This window comes from Primulina tabacum, chromosome 3 (assembly GCF_025594145.1).
Source record: "Primulina tabacum isolate GXHZ01 chromosome 3, ASM2559414v2, whole genome shotgun sequence".
NCBI lineage: Eukaryota > Viridiplantae > Streptophyta > Magnoliopsida > Lamiales > Gesneriaceae > Primulina > Primulina tabacum.
In genome coordinates this window covers 31,694,165-31,715,223 of record NC_134552.1, presented here as the reverse complement: position 1 = coordinate 31,715,223, position 21,059 = coordinate 31,694,165, and the positions used below count along the sequence as shown (strand labels likewise).

At 35.8% G+C, this 21,059-nt stretch overlaps 1 pseudogene; it reads right to left on the bottom strand.

Annotated features, from left to right (window-relative positions):
• Positions 1-553: 553 nt before the first annotated feature.
• Positions 554-4,991, bottom strand: LOC142541054 (uncharacterized; annotated as a pseudogene).
• Between the last annotated feature and the right edge of the window lie 16,068 nt (positions 4,992-21,059).

Here is a 21,059-nt window from a genome sequence, read left to right as displayed (position 1 = left end):
AACAATAATATTTGAATGTTACTGTTAAATAAAGTTTAGTAATAATTACAATATTATTGTTTTTTAAAATAATTATAAATACTCTTAAAATAATTTGATAGATAATTAAATATTTATAATTGTAATTTAATAAATATATTTGTAAATATGTATTTAATTAATAATTAAAATAGTAATAATATTTTGAATATTAATTTTATTGTTATATTTATTAGAAATATATTTGTAGATTGCGTATTTTTAATAAACGACAAAATAATATTTGACATGGTATAAAATGAGTTCCGAATTGCAAATTCTTTATATATATATATATATTTAAAATTTTAGGATAATTGAAATGTCATAAAGTAAAAAAAGAAGTCGCATAAAAATTTTTGGCAGATTGTTTTCAATGATCGGTCTTTAATGGTGGCTGTTGCAAAAAAGGTACACTACATATGAGCTACTTGTCAAAGCAAAACAAAAATGTCAAATAAACCAAACACTAATTAATAATATGAGTTTCACTAATAAACTGCAAAGATCCAAGAGTTTCCCCTAATTCATAGAGGAAAACAATAACACCCAGCTATTAAACATTAAGCTGTCAACACAACCGACCATCAATCGTACCTCACCATGCAAGCTAAAGAAAAGTTTAATGGTTTCTTCAAAATCTGAAATAAAATGAAACTAAAAACCTGAAATATGCGACAATAGTTTTTTCAGAATATGAAATAAACCCAACAGTTTCTTCATAAGTACAACTCGTGCCTCATCATGCAAGCTAAAGAAAAGCTCCAATTCATGTGTATTGTTCACAACATCTTTGCTACATCAACTCTTTCCTCCAAAGTGAATCCTGGAATGTTCTCCAAAGCTTCAAAAACCATTTTTCTTGCATTTGACGCATCATGTGCATAACCAATCCTTTGTGCAATTTTCTCCAATCTAGAATCAGCCTTATCTGTAAATGTATTCATCATCTCAACAATAATATCAAGATCGACATCAAAAGATTTACGTTTTTTAGAAGCTGTCTTTTTCTCATTCTCATTACGACCCAACTACTTCTAGACATCGATGTTGTTTCATCATACGAATCATGTAGTAATTTGTCAATACCAATATCAACATCATTTTCATTTTGCTTTTCCTTATCATTTAATTCCTCCACCATGTCAGGAAATCCTCGTGCATGCTCACCAGTAGCTCTATCCTTACCAAAAATTTCACACCAATCATGATAAAATGGCCAAGACTTGTGTCTCATCAGCCTTGCATTTGGATCAGCCTATAAAACCAAAATAAAGAAAAGAAAAGAAGAGATATGCACACTTATGACATGTAAAGAAGTTAAAATAATATATACAATGTAAAAATTTACCAAAAGAAGAGATATGCACACTTATGACATGTAAAGAAGTTAAAATAATATATACAATATAAAAATTTACCAAAAGAAGAGATATGCACACTTATGACATGTAAAGAAGTTAAAATAATATATACAATGTAAAAACTTACCTTCACGTATTCATTCCAATCAACATCTTTTACATCAATCATTTTGTCGGTATCATTCCACCCTATCCCACTTCGAGTAAGCATAGTAACCAATGATCCATGGTTTTTTTTCCATACATGGACTTTTGAGTTGATACGGGGAATTCCACGTATATCTGTTTCTGGAAATGATTTCCGCATTTCATTTTCAAGAATAGTTAAGTAACCACTACGAAATCCATTCTCTTATTTCCATCCAGTTCTAACAACAACTTTCAATGCGTCGATCAATGTTGCTTCTTCTTTAACCGACCATATTCGCCGTGTCTTGTCTGTTTTGTTACTTTTCACACTGTCAGATTGGATGCTTGGTGGTTTCATAACTGTTCACACATTAATAATAATGAAAGAGAAATATCACATTTAACTCAGCAAAAAATGAAATATTATGGCACAAATGCACTTCGAACACTTGAATTTACCAACATAACTATAAGACAAGCATAACAATTATAAAGACAAACTATCCAATAAATATCAAAAATACAATTCAAATAATAACTATAAACGTCTTAAACATAGAGTTGTCTAACAACTCATAATATTCAAATTTAAATATCATGAAAGCAAGAAAAATTCAAGGAAATCCTAATGATTGGTTGTACATTGTCATTGCTAAATTTTCCCTCCAATCATCCCAATATGATGATTGGTTGTACATTGTCATTGCTAAATTTTCCATCCAATCATCCCAATATGTCGAAGTTTCAACATTATCGATCGTTTCCTCGGGTCCTTCTTCATCATTTTCCATTGTTTCTTCAAATTCATCCTCTAGCGGATCCATGGCCATCTCACCCCGTATAAAGTTGTGAAGTAAAAAGCATGCCATGATCATTTGATTATGAGTCTTGATACCATAAAACGAAGGGCTTCTAAGGACTGCCCATCGCTTTTTCAATAACCCAAAAGCTCTTTCTATAATATTACGAGCTGAAGCATGCTTAAAATTAAAATACTCTCTATAATTTTGTGGTGTCATTGATCTTTGTCCCCATTCATTCAAATGATAACGGACTTTTCTATATGGTGTGCCAAAAAACCCTCAGCATTTGCATATCCACAGTCACATAGATAATAACAACCTGTAAAAAGAAGAAAATAACTGAGAAATATAAATTTATCATTTTATCATTTGATATCTATTAAAAAGTACCTCTAGGAACCTTCAAACCATTAGGACGACTAATAACATCACGAAAAACTCTACTATCAGCTGCAGAACCTTCCCAACCAGTTAAAACATAAGTAAATTTCATGTCGCTGTCACAAGCTCCTAAAACATTCACTGATGTTTCACCTTTTCTATTTCTATATTTTGGCTTATACAAATTTGGTACTTGGACACCAAAGTACGTACCATCAAGTGCACCCAAGCAACCCTATTCATATAAAAGAAATATAGTGATAAAAATATATTTTATTGACAAATTTAAATAGATAATAAAATATTACCTTGAAAAATTTCCACTTCTCACTTGAGCAATCTTCGGTTACAGGTGAAGGAGGTGAAATAAGAATTGGATGAAGTCTAAGTACACATCTCAGTACATCATGGAAATGTTCCGTGTATCTTGATCTAATATAATCATGTCCAATTATACGGTTCTTCTTGTAATGAGCTAAAATTGATAAAAACATCACCACCTTCTCATCAATCCTTGAATACCTAGAATGAACAAGCCCCACCTACATTTTCTAACAAGTAACAAAGTCGAGCAAACGCATCTCTTGACATTCTTAAGTTAACTATGCATTGTACGTCTCCAAATTCAACAATTCTGCGTAAATGAGAAATTTGTGCTGGTATTCGCTCACCCATGTTATACCTGATTGTTCTTCTACGAATTCTTCGATTACCTCGTTTTACAATATCATTATACACAAGCATAAGCATAGTTAAAAATATCATGCAGTCCATAATGAATTCATCCAGTGCATAATAAAGGGAAACTTCATTTTCTGAGGTGTCCATGACAATGTCGTTGACTGTATGAAAAAAAATTTGAAAAAATTGGTCATAGTTTATATCCTTATTCAAATAACAAAATTGTAAAAGCATACTAGAGGAGGTGCTGCCCGCTTGAATAGGGAAGCACGAATACAAAAGAATCAAAAATATACCAGTGGTTCACATGTACCAAAAAACTTGAAATTTAGTACGTTGGAGTTATCTTTTTTAATCTTATAGAGCAGCTGGTTAAATTGATAGCTATTGGAGTGTCGTATGCTGGTCACCAAACCAACATATTAGCCTAGGACTTAGGAGTTGAACGTAAGTGTGGGGCAAGGATGGGGACTTGATTCTGGTCAAGCCTGAATTATATTCTCATAATGTTATTGAACAACACACCACCAATTTTAATTATATTAATGAATGAACCAATATATTTATATACATCAGAATCTCACAGTAAATATTTATAAATTACTTTTAAAAATAATGATAATTCTTTACTTGTCATTTCAACAATAGAAAGAGATCCATGCACCCCCACAATTTTCTGGCCAAAATCAAAGGACCCTTGTTCGATTCAATATGTTTTTTCAATTGTTTAAATTATGGAAAATGATGAATGTTGCTCCTCTTTTCTTGAAATTCTGATACACTTAATTCTAATGGAAATGCCAGGCTTACGTAACTCAAGAAGACATTTTCTTGGGGACACTTACATTAAGAGAAACCATAAAATACTCGGCCTCATTGAGACTACCAACCAGCACGGCAAAACATGACATGGATGAAATCATAGAAAATTCCATACTTGAAATGGGATTTCAAGACTGTGCTGATCGACTCACCGGAAACTGGCATTTGAGGGGCATAAGTGGCGGTGAGAAGAAGAGGCTGAGTATAACTTTGGAGATTTTAACAAAACCAGGTCTCTTGTAACTCGATGAACCGACCAGTGGTCTAGACAAAAGCAAAATCAAGCAATGTCGAAAAAGAAGACAGCACTATATCTGAACCCACACTATTATCAATGGTTTCCACTACCAAGTTTGCTACGAGGTAGCGACCCCTTACACCTTCTCTGCATTTTGTTGCAATGCAACAACCACAAGTGTCACTCGCAGAATTGGGTATTTATCATAACCACAAACAATTAATAATAATTTTCTATTTTGAAAAATAATAATCCCCAAAAATACTATACATACATCGCAAAACAAGTATCCGAAAAACATAAGCTTTTGGCAACAGATTCTTTATGATGTTGAAACAACCAAAACACAAGATTTCAATAACAGATCTCTAAACATGGGAAGCAAGAACAAACCTCAGTTTTTGGCAACAAACTTATGATTATTACCTGTAATTGAATAATCGATTGAGGTGAAAACCAAGATGAAGAATCGATTGAGGTGAGAGCGAGAGATACCTGTAATTGAGATTCAGCTGCCGCTTTGACGTCCAAAGTGAGCAGGGTTTTGGAATAAGAAACAAGAGCATAAAAATGTAATTTGATGAGTGTTGATAGCCTATCTCACTTGTTTTATTAGATTAATAATCAAATAATTATCTATAAAATTGGGTTTTAAAGCGGTTCAAAGTGATTATTAAAGTATCTTAAAATTTTAACCAAACATTATATAAATGTTTGATTATTTATCTAACCTTGTTTAATCCACCCAACCAAACACACCCTATAATAACTCATATTAATTACTAATGATAAAATATTACGTAGACTAAACTGAAAATAGTCGAGATCAGTTTACATGAAATGAAAACTAGTTGACATGAAGTGAAAATCAGTCGATAACAGTCCATGTGAACTGAAAATAAATAAAACTTAGTTTACTTTGTAGATATAACTGAAAATCAGTCAACAACAGTGCGCAATAACTAACATCCAGTCTATAACTGTAAAGGCCCGTATTTCGTATTCATATTTTAGCGGAATTATTAAAAATTTTCTAAATAAATAATTATCTTGCCTCATTTATAAAATAAACATGTAAATAATTTTAACTTTAAAATAACAGCGGAAGCAAATATTGTTTTCAAACAACAACTTCAAAATATATCCAACGTATTAAAACTGAGTTTGAACATAAAAAAATGCATAAACAAAAACTTGAGGTCCTCGGGTTCCTAATACCGCTGACCCAAGCCAACTCACTAGTCTCCGCACTCGGCCTCGACCTCATCAGTACCTACAACAATCAAGTCTAGTGAGTCTAAAGACTCAACATGTATATATCGTGAATAACAAGAAAATATATCATAAAATCGCATGCAACGTAAAAATATGGTATCGTAAAGCGTACAGTGAAAGTCGTATCATAAATAATTATAACTACGTGCATATATGAAAACCATACGTAAAAGCTTTGCTCAATAGAGTTCTGTCATATCATATTATAATTTTCTGTTAGACATAATGTTTCTAAGCAAGTGGCCCATAACATAACGTGAGCGCCTGATCAGACTAAACCACAGTATACTGGGAGGTAGAGATCACCACAGCCCTTGGACTGGATATCCGTACCCATACATAATCGTAAACCGGTCGTAAGTCACCGGGTGAAGAGGTCCTCGGTTGCGCATACCGGCTTCCAAACCCATAACATAAGTTGGCCACAAGACATATCGCATATATCTCAAAAATAAACATTTTATATTTTTATGCACGTAATATAATTATAATCTTGTTTTTACCGGATGAGCTGGATTGTTCCCAGGCTTGCTGCGTCCTAATTCTAACATGAGACACATGCAAATAATCTCAACTTGACAAAAACTTCATATCCGAATCAAAACGAGACAAACAAGACCAACAACTTAGTTTTCAACCATGGCTTCGTACCAACCCGAACCAACACTGAACCAACATCTAGCCATGATTAAAATACACCTAACATACTGAAAAATATTCATAAGGACTGCAAAACACGAAAATTAGTAAATGGAGGCCAAAATCATGAAACACTCTTTCGAGAGTCACTTTGGCACATTGCACCGTAAATTCCCGTACGACCTCTAAACTCGACCAAATCACAAACGGCCAAAAATATGATTTTCTTAACTCATTGAGGTACTGCCTAGTCCAAGGCTATAGGCTAAAAGCCAACCAAGAACTCAAACAAGCCTCTTGAACCGAAGCCAAATCTGCTGTCAAAAAAATAAAATACAGCAGCAGCTGCTGTGCGTGTGAGGGGTAAAAAATCCGAAACTAATGGCCATTGGCTTGAACCACCGATCAGAGTCTCTTACCAATATCCTAAGTCATGACTTGAACCATGTCTAAGAGCACTAGACCAACCATAACTCAAGCAAACCCCTAGGACAACACAAAGTTCCAACCGAAAGCGCCACTTTCTGTGTAGTGTGATGTATTGAATTGTTTTACTGTCTTGTGTCGTCTAGTGGCCATTTGATTGACCATGACTCGATCTAGACATGATGGGGTGTTGTATGAACCGTGTTTATAGGCTACAAGTCAACCACAATCCATCCAAGCACCCAAAAACCGAAACTCACTCACACAAAATCAGAATTTGAAAACCGTAGGACACCTTCTATGTTGCTGTAAAAATTTTCTGATGAGCCGTGAACCAAGCATGGAAAGACTAACTTGGTCACGTCCTAGACATGATAAGGGAGGGTTCTAACCATGGCTACAGCCGTTAGGACAGCCAAGATTCGAACACCCACCCTAAACACCCACATGACAGAAACTTGAACCAAATTCTATAGCTAATGGAAAATAGTTGCTGTCATGCCTTTATTCGAATTGTATGGACTCAAACCAATGAACCAATAACACCCTAACATACTCTAAATCATGCCTAGAAGCAGTCTTGAGTGCCTGGAGCCAAACAACTCCCTGGAATCAAGAAAAACATCCCAAGCGTGAAATTCAAAATCAAAAGCCGTGAGTGGCATATGCAGTTTTCTTGCAAAGTTGCTGTAAATTTCGTGTTGCCTCATGAATCCTGAACATATAATGTTTTAAAATATCTATAGGACTTGATTGAAGAGAAAAGAAACAATATATACATGCCTGAAAATTGTTTTGAAGAAAACAAACCAATACGATGAATACGGTGCGGCGGAGCGGAGTTGGATTTCTTTCTTTGTTTCTGTTGCTGTATTCACGATTATTAGCTGCTGGTTCTCTGCTAATTTCGAATGTCACACCCCGTGTTCGAATCATCGGTGACATTCGGCATTGTTTAGCAATTATATTGAAAACAATAAAGCCTCGTATCAAATCAAACCAGTTTTTTTCATAAATAGAATATTGTCTTACAATGACAAAAGAATAAGCTTTTACATCAGAGTTCACAGAAGCTAATCAAAATAAAAGGAGTACAATTCTCGATTTTCCAATCTTGAAATCTGATCACCATCCCCAGAACGCTTCTTGCTCTTCTTCATTTACTTGCTCTTCACTTTTATCTGAAAATTGTAAGGGGTGAGTGTTTTGGGAAACACTCAGCAAGTGGGGGTCGATCGATTCCAAAGATACATATAGAACTTAGTTTTCTTAAAACGTCTTTTTAACAAACTTTCAAAACTTAATATTCTTAACTTATCATGACAGAAGCAAATCGAATAAATGACAGAATTTATCAAAGGATTCAAAGTAATTTAGAAACAGATCAAATCAAACGGACACAAAACTGTTACTCCTCTCATTTTCATGGTCAAATTTTCCTCAATATGTTAGTCCTCTAAGGGGTGAGGCCAAAACATGGTTTTATACCCACAAATGGGGGCCAGAACAGAACATGGTTTTATACCCACCAATGGGGGCCAGAACAGAACTACAATTCTCATCCCATTTCAAATTCGAATCGTAACAGTGCAACAGAATTCAGAAGTAACAGACAGAACTTTTCAGATTTCAGAGATTTCATACAGACACAGCGGAACCAAAGATTTCGAAGCATAGAAGAGAACACATAATCGATCGAAATTTTAAACAGAACATACTAATATTTTCGAAAAAGGGACACACCAACATGCATGTCTCATTATTTATATCAAAGTTTAAAAATACAACAAATTACATAACAAAATCCCACTTACAGATTTTTGAAGTAGATTCGAAAATTCAGACTTTGGCACGCACTTGACTCTCGAAAGTTTGACAGCACCTCGACTTAATTCTGACAAAAGAGGTCTTCAATCCGACAGCACTTTGACGTAAAATTTCAGCACCGGGCCGTACGAATTTTCCTCCTTTCTTCCTAGCTTACTTGGTCGAAAATTTGGGAGAGTGAGGAGAGGGAAAACCGAAATTTGAGAGGTGTTTTTGAAGTGTTTTCCATTCAACCCTTAAGTGCTATTTATAGAGAAATTTCAGCCTTTTGAATACCCCATGGCCGAAACTTAGGGTCCAAGATTAGTCATAATTGTAGTCCCACAATCCCATGCGTTCCTCAAATCCAAGACTAGCCATAATTATAGTCCAAAATCCCATACATTCTTCAAGAGTCACCTTGAACATTTCAAGGGTTATTTCTTACACCATGAATTTGTCCTAACCCTTAGCTCATCCCTTAGCTTCTACCTTGGTTTTCCAAAAGGTTTCTTCTTGCATAATAAGTTTGTCCAATTCCTTGGCTCATCTTTTAGCTTCCTTTTTAGTCTTGTTAGGACAAGCTTGGTTGAGCTTCTTTGAGCTGAAAGATCGAGTCCTTGAGCTGGGGTTTTACTCCTCCCGTGACAATACTTTGATGGATGCGATTACTTGTAGCTTGGCCTCCTGTTGAGTTAATCTCCGAGCTTTGAAGCTATTTCTTCGAGTTAAGTTAGCTGAAATCTAAGTTAATATTCAAGTTATCTAGTTGGAACGAAAATTTTAGAGCTTAATTTGAGTTAAATTTCAAGTTCGTATTACTTACTTGATTCTCCTTGGATCGTAAAATCCCGGGTTCTCACATTCCTCCCTTTTTATTGAAAGTTTCGTCCTCGAAACTTGCATTAGCTTGATCTTTCGAATAGATGAGGGTATTGTGATCGCATTTTCTCCTCGAGTTCCCAAGTTGCCTCCCTTTCAGTGTGATTTGACCATTGTACCTTGACATAAGGTATTGTCCGGTTTCTCAACACTTGGTCTTTTGAGTCCACTATTCGGGTAGGGACTTCTTCGTATTTAAGTTCTTCGTTGATTTTTCCTTCAATCATCAGTGGTGTAACCTTGAGTACATGACTCGGGTCTGGGACATACTTCCTCAGCTGTGAGATGTGGAAAACGTTATGTATTCTGGCCATGTCTGGTGGTAACGCTAATCGGTAGGCTAAGGTTCCTACCTTCTCCAGTATCTCGAACGGTCCCACATATCTCGGATTCAACTTTCCGGATTTACTGAACCGAACCACTCCTTTCATGGGAGAGACTTTGACGTAGGCTTTTTCACCAATCTCTAATTCTAACGGTCTTCTTCTCATATCTGCCCAGCTCTTTTGTCTATCTTGGGCTGCCTTGAGTCTTTCTTTGATTACAACTACTTTGTCAACGGTTATTTGAACAAGTTCTGGTCCGGTAATAGCTTTTTCTCCGACTTCGTCCCAATATAGAGGCGACCTACACTTCCTTCCATACAAAGCCTCATACGGAGCCATCTCGATGCTACTGTGATAGCTGTTGTTATAGGCGAATTCGATCAGGGGTAACTACTCACTCCAATTTCCAGAAAAATCCAGTGCACATGCACTCAGCATATCCTCGAGGGTTTGAATTGTCCTTTCTGTAAGGTCCAAAATTAAGATGACGTAATCCAACTGCATGCAAATCTAGGAAATATGAAAAATGAGTAATTAATTGATTTTAATTGCTAATTAATTATGTGACATACATGTTTATATGTTAAATGAGATTTTATTGTCATCATGCATAAAATGGTATTTTTAAGGAATATTCAAGTGACGATCGAGGAACGGGGACCGAGGGCTGAAAAATGAAAAATGTTTTTATTCAATAATTATTTTTAATTATTTAAGAATAGGGTGGTTGCTTTTAGTATTTTTGAAATTAAAGAGTTTTGAGGTGATTTTATACGCCGGGACGAAAATTTTATCGGTGTTGATTTTTCAACTAAAATACGAGCTTTTTGGCAACCCAGCTAATAAATTCATAAATTTATTTAAACAAAAACCTTGTTAATATTTTATTTAATTCTAATTAAAGGCTAATGGGCTTAATTGTTGGCTTAATGGGCCTAAAACCATGTTAGCAATTAATTAGTATATAATACATGATTTAGTCTCCCAAAATCCTACACTCCTAGCATCAACTATCGGCCACCTAATTCTATTTTCTGAAAACTCTCCACCTCTCTCAAGCACACGGCAGCACACTTGCACAGCTTTTTGAATGGAAACTCGAAGGGGTCTAGAGAATTCAAGCCTTGGTTTCGATCCGTTCTTCGACGTCAACGGTTTTTCGTGCGTTAAATACGCAAAGGCACGCCTAAATCTTTCTTTTCTCATCCATCATATCATATTATGGTTTGAATTATTGTATGCATGAAGAACATGAAATATTTTTAAGAATTTTCGTAATATTGCATGTAGGCATGAGGGAAGTTGACTTTTGATTCAAATAATTTGTTCTTTGCATGCTAAGGGGCTGCCATGATGCCATATTATGTTTAAGCAAAGCTTTCAAGTAAAACAAAGTCCCACACACACACCCAAGATCGGCAAAAACCAAAGGAAACAAGAAGAAAATTGTACACGACTGTCTTGGGAATAGGGTGATCGGGTTTCATGAGGGAGGGTTGAGCTTGGTCTTGGCTTGGGCCAGGGCTCGGCTAGAGTCATGCACGGGTCAGGGGGAGAGTCCTAGCCAAGCTAGGACTCACGGTCAGGGCTGGGGAAGAGTCCTAGCCACGCTAGGACTCTACCCGAGTGAACAGCCGAAAGTGCGCAGGGTTCGCACGGCTGCGGGAGTCCAGGGGCTCGATGCATGGGGCACGGGCTAGGCTAGGGTGGTTCAATAGGTCCTAAGAAGGTGCATAAGGTGAAGGTTCAAGGGCTGGGGCGTCGGCTTAAGGTCTAGCCACCAAAACATAGAGTCCATGCAAGTGGAAACTCTCGGCCAGCATAGGGTCTCTTAGGAGGGGCTCGTTTTTGGGTTTTGGGTTGGTTTCATGGTAAACGTAGGGTCCATTAGGCTAATTTATGGTGTTGGGCAAGTTTTGGACCAACATGGTTCGGGGGTAACTCGTGAAAATCGGATGTTGGCTCGGGGTCGAAGTTTAGGTGTCAAATAGGGTGTTTTAAATAAAGAAAAAGTGGAAAACGGCTCACGGGGGTCGAGTCGTGGTCTCTAAGGGCTAAAATAATATAAAAGGAATGTATTTAGAATTTAGGAATGTTATATTAAAGTTTGGGATTTTTCGGGATTAAAACACCGTCAAAATAATTAATTAAAGATAAATGAAAAAGTCTAAGTTTTAAGCCAAATAAAATTATGGAAAAATTAATTTAGGCTTAAGTAATTAATTGGGATATGTTAGAGTCAAGAAATCAAGAAAAATTCAAAGTCGTAAAATGTCAAGTCCAGGGGTAAAACGGTCTTTTTACACCTAAAAAATTGTAAACGTCATGGCATTGCCCTAAATGCTATTTTTATGATATTATGATTATTTTTAAATGTTTATGAAATGTTCATGGTTAACATATGATTTTTAAATGTCTAAGGGGTTTTTATGATTTAAGGAAGACATTTAAAAGACATGTTGCATGCTTGGTTTCAAAAAAAAATGTTATGCATGATTTTTATAAAGTGATGAGAATGTAAATGTTCAAGGAAGTGAAGTGATTGTGACTAATTCGTTAATGATGGCTATGTTGTGAGGGTGATGGTCCCAGTGGGTGCCCGACGATCGTGTTTCCATTATTGCGAATATGAGGTTATGAGGATATGAGGTTTGAGGTAAGAATGGGAATATCGTGAGGGGAGAAGGCCCCAGAGAGAGCCCATTTATGGGAGAAGGCCCCAGAGGGAGCCCCGACGATCGTATTTCTATTCGATCATGATAGGCCAGGGCCCAGTTGACCGGTGAGAGTGTCGCTGGTGTCCCCCGCCGCCCAGTACTGTGGTTACATGTAGATGGATCCATCGACTTTTGAGATTTGAGGAAAGTCACAATTAACGATCTGAATTCAACAAAGGAAAAATGTTCATGATCATGTTAAAAAGGTTTTATGTTATGTCATGTTGAGGAAAAAGGAAAATGTTAAGGTTTATGTTATACATGTCATGAAAATGTTTATGCTTAAGGGTGATGCATCATTATGAAAATGTTTCTATTTAAAGTTCATGCATCATAAAAGATTTACGAAAATGTTCATGTTTGAAGTTTATGCATCTTCATGAAAACGATATTTTAAGTACAAATATTTTTCACTGTTATATGTTGACTGTATTACGTATTACTTGCTATAAAGATGATGGTGTGTTGAGTCTTTAGACTCACTAGGTGTGATGGATGCAGGTGAGTTTGAGGGAGGACTTGACGGGTGATTTGATTGGACTGAAGGCGCACACAACCCGAGGACCAGCGCTTCTACTTTTTCCGCATTATGATTTATGACTCATGATTTATGTTAAAGATTTTTAAGACTATTTATTTATGCTTTTGAGAGATTTTTGAGAGTTTTAGTATGGGCTTTACTTTTCAAACTTATTGCTTTTTAGGTTTGGTAACAGTAGACGGTTTCAGTTTTATGACTATTGCACTTGATTTTTTTAAAACGCTAGTTGGATGATGTTTTATTTTAAAGGGTAAAATATATGGCCGAAAATTAAGTGTTTAAAAAAAAATAAAAATTTTCTAGTGCTTTTTAATCAATAAAAAAGGCAGACGTTTCACTTTCGGTTTGGCCATCCGTCTGAGGATGATAGGCCGTGCTGAGAGTGACATTGGTCCCCATAGCCTTTTAGAAACATTTCCAAAATCTTGATACAAATCTTGGATCTCTGTCAGATATGTATACTTGTCGGGACTCCGTGTAGTCTCACTATGTTGTCCATACACAAGGTAGCGAGCTTATCCAGGTTGTAAGTCATCCGCACCGGTAAAAATTGTGCCGACTTAGTCAATCTGTCAACGATTACCCAGATTCCATCATGACCTTGTCTTGATTTTGGTAGCCCGACTACAAAGTCCATGGAGATATTATCCCACTTCTATGTTGGTATTTCCAATGGCTGTAAAAGTCCTCCAGGTCGTTGATGCTCTGCCTTGACTTGTTGACAGGTTAGGCACTTGGAAACAAAAACAACCACGTCTTTCTTCATTCCGTTCCACCAGTAATTATTTTTTAAGTCTCCCTGAATGTACCGAAAATCTCGATTTATGTGCCTCATCCATTACTTTTTCTCGAATTCCATTGACGTTCGGCACAAACAATCGTCCTTTCATCCAGAGTATCCCATTTTCATCAATTTGAAATTCTGGAGCTTTTCCTACTTGGATTTGTTCCTTAATTTTAAGGATGAAGGTGTCTTGGCTCTGCTTCAATTTGATGGTCTTTCGGAGACCTGGTTGCACTGATAGTGAAGATAAACTTACCTTCCCAGGGTTCCTTCGGCTCAACGCATCTGCTACCTTATTTGCCTTATCCGGATGGTAATTGATTGACAAATCATAGTCCTTGAGAAGTTCCATCCACCTTCTTTGCCTCATGTTTAATTCCTTTTGTGTGAAAATGTACTTGAGGCTCTGATGATCAGTAAACACCTCACATTTTACTCCATAAAGATAGTGCCTCTAGATTTTGAGCGCAAACACAACTGCAGCTAACTCCAGATCATGAGTGGGGTAATTCTGCTCATACGGTTTTAATTGCCGTGAGGCATAAGCGATTACCTGACCCTCCTGCATAAGCACTCACCCTAATCCTGCATTTGAAGCGTCACTGTATATAGTGAAATTCTTACCATCCTCGGGAAGAATTAGTATTGGTGTGGATGCGAGTTTTGTCTTCATGGTCTCAAAACTTCTTTCACATGCCTCGTTCCAAATGAATTTCGAATTTTTCTTAGTAAGTTTGGTGAGTGGAATGGCTATCAAAGAAAATCCTTCCACAAATTTTCTATAGTAGCCTGCTAGACCCAGAAAACTCCTTACTTCAGTCACTGTCTTTGGTTGTGGCCAATCCTTGATTGCCTCCTCCTTCTTAGGGTCTACTGACACCCCATATTCAAAACATGTTCGTCAACTTATCATATTTAAACTTTAAAATCCCAACGCATCCGCTAACGCTTAGATTTTCAAGCCTAATATCGATTCACCCTTAAAAACTCTTGATTAAAATTTTTTATAATACTAAAACCAAGATATCCCAAGGTTTTGAATATTCTTAAAAAGTCTAAATCCTCAAAATTCTTACTATTTAACCCATTCAATTTGTTTTTATTGCTAACTAGTCCCCAAATTTCCTTAACAATTGCGAAATAAATTCTTAATTTCCTCAAAAATTATCCTAACTGATCCTTAATTTCGAAAATTCCTACAATTAACCAATAAATTTTTGGCATTCTTAATTTCCTTCTATTGGTTTCCCATAACATAAATTTTGATAATTTAAACTCATTTACCCAAAAATCAATTCCTATAACCAATATTACATTTCATCAAAACTTCAAATCTCAATTTATACATTTTTTTATTCTCAAAGTCGTTGTAAATCCTCGAATCATTATTCCTTACGTCTAATTCCCAAAAATTAATTCGTCTAGTAACCATGAATCATAATATTTTCTTAGAAAATCTACATGTCCCAAAACATTCATAAAATTCACGATTAACTTATAGCCCAAAAAGTAAAACGTCAATACTAAAACCCAAAAATCACATAGTCCAATTCCACCACAAACCAACATGCGTTAAAATCAAATAATTTTTCATTTCGTATCGTATCACGTATAAAAATTCTAAAGCATAAAAATCATATATTATCATAAAGCTATTAAACATGTGACGTAAACATATGATTCATATAATTATGCAGGTAACATCTAAAATCATATAAAACATGTAAAAACTTACAACTTTGAGGCTTGACGACTGATCTTCCCGGTGCTGATGGTGGCACAACCCTTTACAGAACCATTGCTCTGATACCAATTGAAACGTCCCGTCCTTTTTATTGCTTTAAAAGTACTATAAATTTTTTTTTTAACACTCAATTTTCGGCCATGTACCTTTCTCACATGAACATATTTTTATAAAATATTTTACCCTTCAAAATTAAACATTAACCAACTAGCATTTTAAAAACCAAGTGCAATAGTGATAAAATGAAATCGTCGCATATTTTACCAAACCTAAAAGCAATAATTTGAAAAGAATAGCCCATACTAAACCTCCCAAAAATCTCTCAAATGCATAAATAAATAATCTTAAAAATCTTTAATCATAAAGCATATTGCGGAAAATGTAGCGCTAGTCCTCGGGTTGTGTGCGCCTTCAGTCCAGTCAAATCACTCATCAAGTCCTCCCTCAATACCACCTGCATCCATCACACCTAGTGAGTCTAAAGACTCAACACACCATAATCTTTATAACGAGTAATACGTAATACAGTCAACATATAACGGTGAAAAATACATGTACTTAAAATATCGTTTTCATGAAGATGCATAAACATAAACATTTTCGTAAACATTTTCATGATGCATAAAACTTTAAACATAAACATTTTCATGACATGCAAACAAGAATTTCCTTTTCCTCAACACGACATGACATAAAACATTAAACATAATCATGAACATTTCTTTTTTTTTCCTTTGTTGATTTCAGATCGTTAATTGTGACTTTCCTGACATGACATGACATGATGATGGATCCATCTACGTGAAACCTCAGTACTGGGCGGCGGGGGACACCAGCAACACTCTCACCGGTCAACCGGGCCCTAGCCTATCAGGATCGAATAGAAATACGCTCGTCGGGGTTCCCTCTGGGGCCTTTTCCCATAAATGGGTTCCCTCTGGGCCTTTTCCCCTCACGACATTCTCATTCTTACCGTTACCACATGACCGTTACCACATATTCGCATTGATGGAAACACGATCGTCGGGCTCCCACTAGGACCATAACCCTCACGACGTCGCCAACATTAACGAATTAGTCACAATCATTTCACATCCTTCAACATTTTACATTCACATCACTTAGAAAAATCATGAGTAATATTTACATTTTTCATTTTGAAACCAAGCATGCAACACGTATTTTAAATGTCTTATTAAATCATAAAAATCATTTAGACATTTAAAAATCATAATTTACTCATGAACAATTCATAAACATTTAAAAATAATCGTAATTTCATAAAAACAGCATTTAGGGCACTGCCATGATCTTTACTAATTTTTTAGCTGTAAAAAGACCGTTTTACCCCTGGACTCGTCATTTTACGATTTCGACTTTTTTCTTGATTTCATGACTCTAACATGTCCCAAATAATTATTTAAGCTTACATGAATTTTTTCATAATTTTATTTAGCTTAAATATTAGACTTTTTCATTTATCTTTACTTAAATGTTTAACGATGTTTTAATCCCGAAAAAAATCCCAAAATTTAATATAAAATTTCCAAATTAAAAACTTAGGCTTCTAATAATTATTTAAGCTTAACCCTAATTTTTCATAATTTTATAAAGCTTAAAACTAGGCTTTTCAATTAACTCGTTAATTGACGTTTCGTGCGGCAATTAAATTCTGAATAAATCCAAAACTCGTTATTTTGATCCCAAATTTTAAACATAGCATTTTTAAGATTTATTCTACCCTTCCAAGTCATTAGCCACCCCCGTGGACCCATGGATCTATTTTAAGTCTTTTAATTTTTGTTTTTGACCCTTTATCGAACGCACCGAGCCATCTCCTAATTTACTCGAGCCACGCCCGAGCCACCTTGAGCCAAAACCTAGCCAACTCATCTAGAGACCCTACTGTGCAAGCCCAGACCGAAAAACCAGCCTTGGCCCGCCCAAAGAATTCTGAAACTTGGCCCAAAAACCTGCATGTGTTGTGTGTGCGCTTCTTTGTATGTCTAGGACTCCTAACCCAACTAGGACTCTCCCAGCCGAGCCACCACCGAGCCCACACGACCCTAACCTTCCCTTGATCACGCCCAGCCCCTGCCCAGACCAGCCCTGCCCCTGAACCCAAGCAGCAAAGCCCCTGAACCTTGACAGCAACTCACGCCTAACTTGCTGCCAAAAAGCTTCTCCCTCACGTTTTCTGTGCTTGGCTCGAGCCCCAGCGAGCCACCCTGCACCAACTCAAGACCAGACCATCTAGGCACCCTACTTGACCCTTAGAACCCATAGGACTCGAGCCCCAGTTGAAAACCGAAGCCACAACACAAGCCACCAGAAGCAGCCGAGAACCCACATAGACATGGACCCTACGTTTCTGTTGCTAGGACCTAGCCAACCACACCAGACCTTGAACCAGCCCCTTGTGCCCCTTCTTAGGACCCTAAGGGCCTAACCTAGCCCAGCCCCAAAGCCCCTGGCCGAGCCACAGCCCCTGCACAAATTGCTGCAACCTGCGCTACCCTTTGCTCTCTCTCTCGGGTGGAGTCCTAGCTTGCTAGGACTCCTCCCCAGCCCATGGTCACGAGTCCTAGCGTGGCTACTCTTCCCTTGACCCTTCACGGACCCTAGCCAAGCTTTGGTCCAGCCCCAGCCGAGCCAAGCCACAAACCACCCATCAACCGAGCCCTGCAATCCACATGATACCTGATGGTTTCCAGCTTATTTTATTCAGTTTGCACAACGTTTTTGGTGTGATATTAGGACCTTAAATCTCGTGTAAAACCACCCCTTAACATCCTACTACATGGCAGCCCCAATGACACAATAATCATGTTTTTAAATCAAAACACAAGTGCTAAAAATCATCTAATATGCATGTACGAAAATCTTCAAGTTGTGTGCCTTGTTTTCTTTCAAAACATGTTCAAATAAATATTACGGTGTGATAGATGTTTGAAGGAAAGAATTATGGCGTGGCTTTGCGTTATATACGCCCGAAAATCTGTTGACGACGAAGAATGGGACACAACTTTGGCTTGTATTCTCTTCAACCTTACGAAAAACCTCCTTGGATGATATGTATGTGTGCCGTGTGTGTGTAGGGTGGTGAGGAGAGAATTTTCAGATTTTTGAAAAAGTGTGGCCGATTTCTTTTGGTGCAAAAGTGTAGGGTTTTGGGTGGAGATTTGTATATTATATAGTAAATAAGGTTATTAACTCAAGTTTAGGCCTATTAAGCCAAGTTTAGGCCCATTAAATGCTTAATTAGAATTTAATTAAAATATTTAAAATAGCTTTCTTAAAATAAGTTTGTGAATTAAATAGCCGGGTTGTCAAAAAGTTTGTATTTTTGTTGAAAATCCAACACCGATAAAATTTACGTCACGGCGTATAAAATCACCTAAAAACCCCTTATTTTCAAAAATACTAAAAAGCATCAACCATATTTTAAATAATTAAAAACAATTATTTAATAAAAACATTTTCTATTTTTCAGCCCTCGGTCCCCGTTCCTCGATCGCAACTCGAATAACCTTTAAAAATACATTTTAATGCAACCATGTAGAATAATATAATTTAAACATGTAAATATGCATAACATAATTAATTCATGCAATTAAAACATTTAATTAAAATACAGGAGAATTTAATAATTCAAATGCATGTGGTTCGCGTGGACCTTTAAATTTTCGGGGCGTTACAATCTTCCCTCCTTAAATTGAATTCCGTCCTCGAAATTCGCTTATCCTAGATAACCCAAAGTTTAGGCTTAATTCTAATATCCTAAAAATCCACGCTCCCGCTGCGCTACCATGATCAAACTTAAGTTCTAGAATGTTCTTACGTCTTCTTGATCCCAATTAAATTTTCCTTCTAAATCCTTATTTTCAGCTCGCAACTTAAAAGACCCAAATGACTTGGTGCTATTACTATTATAACCTCGAATTTCAATTTTTTTTATAATTCCCAATATTAAAAGATGGATGACCATACTTATCTTATATTACTTTCCACATTAAATACCCAAAATGTTCGTCAACTTATCATATTTCAACTTTAAAATCCCAACGCATCCGCTAACGCTTAGATTTTCAAGCCTAATATCGATTCACCCTTAAAAACTCTTGATTAAAATTTTTTATAATACTAAAACCAAGATATCCCAAGGTTCTGAATATTCTTAAAAAGTCTAAATCCTCAAAATTCTTACTATTTAACCCATTCAATTTGTTCTTATTGCTAACTAGTCCCCAAATTTCCTTAACAATTGCGAAATAAATTCTTAATTTCCTCAAAAATTATCCTAACTGATCCTTAATTTCGAAAATTCCTACAATTAACCAATAAATTTTTGGCATTCTTAATTTCCTTCTATTGGTTTCCCATAACATAAATTTTGATAATTTAAACTTATTTACCCAAAAATCAATTCATATAACCAATATTACATTTCATCAAAACTTAAAATCCCAATTTATACATTTTCTTATTCCCAAAGTCGTTGTAAATCCTCGAATCATTATTCCTTACGTCTAATTCCCAAAAATTAATTCGTCTAGTAACCATTAATCATAATATTTTCTTAGAAAATCTACATGTCCCAAAACATTCATAAAATTCACGATTAACTTATAGCCCAAAAAGTAAAACGTCAATACTAAAACCCAAAAATCACATAGTCCAATTCCACCACAAACCAACATGCGTTAAAATCAAATAATTTTTCATTTCTTATCGTATCACGTATAAAAATTCTAAAGCATAAAAATCATATATTATCATAAAGCTATTAAACATGTGACGTAAACATATGATTCATATAATTATGCAGGTAACATCATAAAATCATATAAAACATGTAAAAACTTACAACTTTGAGGCTTGACGACTGATCTTCCCGGTGCTGATGGTGGCACAACCCTTTACAGAACCATTGCTCTGATACCAATTGAAACGTCCCGTCCTTTTTATTGCTTTAAAAGTACTAGAAATTTTTTTTTTAACACTCAATTTTCGGCCATGTACCTTTCTCACATGAACATATTTTTATAAAATATTTTACCCTTTAAAATTAAACATTAACCAACTAGCATTTTAAAAACCAAGTGCAATAGTGATAAAATGAAATCGTCGCATATTTTACCAAACCTAAAAGCAATAATTTGAAAAGAATATCCCATACTAAACCTCCCAAAAATCTCTCAAATGCATAAATAAATAATCTTAAAAATCTTTAATCATAAAGCATATTGCGGAAAATGTAGCGCTAGTCCTCGGGTTGTGTGCGCCTTCAGTCCAGTCAAATCACTCATCAAGTCCTCCCTCAATACTACCTGCATCCATCACACGTAGTGAGTCTAAAGACTCAACACACCATAATCTTTATAACGAGTAATACGTAATACAGTCAACATATAACGGTGAAAAATACATGTACTTAAAATATCGTTTTCATGAAGATGCATAAACATAAACATTTTCGTAAA